The 1,590-nt window shown below is 44.4% G+C and overlaps 1 pseudogene; it reads right to left on the reverse strand.

The window, feature by feature from the left end:
- Positions 1-242: 242 nt before the first annotated feature.
- Positions 243-1,300, reverse strand: LOC128047611 (GTP-binding nuclear protein Ran-like; annotated as a pseudogene).
- Positions 1,301-1,590: the final 290 nt, after the last annotated feature.

Here is a 1,590-nt window from a genome sequence, read left to right on the forward strand (position 1 = left end):
CCAAGTTAAAATGAGAAGGAAAATAAAATAAATCTCTCAAGTTCTATTGAGAACACAACATATTTGCTGTTCAGTCACTCAGTCATGTGCAACTCTTTGCGACCCCATGGACTGCAGCATGCCAGGCTGCATCATCTCCCAAAGCTTGCTCAGACTCAAGTCCATTGAGTTGGTGATACTATCCAACCGTCTTGTCTTCTGTTGTCCCCTCCTCCTGCTTTCATTTTTTTTTTTTTTTAGATATTTGAAATACAACTTTATTCTGATTCTAAACGAAAAGGAATGGGAATGACAGTAACAAACAAGATTCCACCTCTCAATATTGTCATGTGACTATAGCAGTCTTATATTTGAAACTCAAGGAGGAAACAACTGTGTTCCAAAACACCTAAATATGCAGGTCCAAAAAATGAAGGTATTTTTTTTAAACTGCCACATTCACTCCAAAGCCCATCCATCTCCTTCAGCATCCAAAGATTAAGCACATGTTCTGCTTAGCTATATAATAAAGTGGCAAACACGCTGCACCACTGACATCACAGGACAGTTGCCTATAAAACTAGACTTCTGACGCTGGGCCCCAGCTTCACTTTCTCACAGGTCATCATCTTCATCCGGGAGAGCAGTTGTCTGAGCAACCTCTAAATCGTGCTCGTACTGTGCTGCCAAGGCTGGGTCCATGACCACCTCTGGCGGGGCAAGAGCAGGCATGGCGACAAACTCCAAGTTAGGGTCTCCAATCAGTTTTCTAGCAAGCCAGAGGAAGGGCTTTTCAAAGTTGTAGTTACTTTTGGCAGAAATGTCATAGTACTGAAGATTCTTCTTTCGGTGGAAGACAATTGACTTTGCCTTAACCTTTCTGTCCTTAATATCCACTTTGTTGCCACACAACACAATTGGGATGTTCTCACACACTCGTACCAGATCTCTATGCCAGTTAGGCACATTCTTGTAAGTAACTCTTGATGTTACGTCAAACATTATAATGGCACACTGAGCTTGTATATGATAACCATCTCTCAGTCCACCAAATTTCTCCTGACCAGCTGTATCCCATACATTGAACTTAATAGGTCCTCTGTTGGTATGGAACACAAGAGGATGGACCTCAACACCCAAGGTAGTTCTTTTCAAATTCACCAGTCAGATGACGCTTCATGAATGTAGTTTTTCCAGTACCACCATCACCAACCAAAACAAGTTTGAACTGAACTTGGGGTTCTCCTTGGGCAGCCATCGCGATGTTACGCGGCTCGTGTCCCGGCGCCCTCACGGCCTCCGCGGCAGGGGAGAGAGAAGAACTCTCTGCCCAGAGGACTCCTAAACCACCTCCTCATGGCCACCTCCCGCCGCTGCCTGGACCCCCCGCCCCCCCTGCTTTCAATCTTTCCCAGCATCAGGGTCTTTTCTAATGAGTTGGCTCCTCACATTTTTATATAAGTACTTAAATTTGACCTACCTCCTGAGAAATCTGCATACAGGTCAGGAAGCAACAGTTAGAACTGGACATGGAACAACAGACTAGTTCCAAATCAGGAAAGGGGTAAGTCAAGGCTGTATATTGTCACCCTGCTTATTTAACTTAGATGC

Source organism: Budorcas taxicolor, chromosome 5, assembly GCF_023091745.1.
Source record: "Budorcas taxicolor isolate Tak-1 chromosome 5, Takin1.1, whole genome shotgun sequence".
Taxonomy (NCBI): Eukaryota; Metazoa; Chordata; class Mammalia; order Artiodactyla; family Bovidae; genus Budorcas; species Budorcas taxicolor.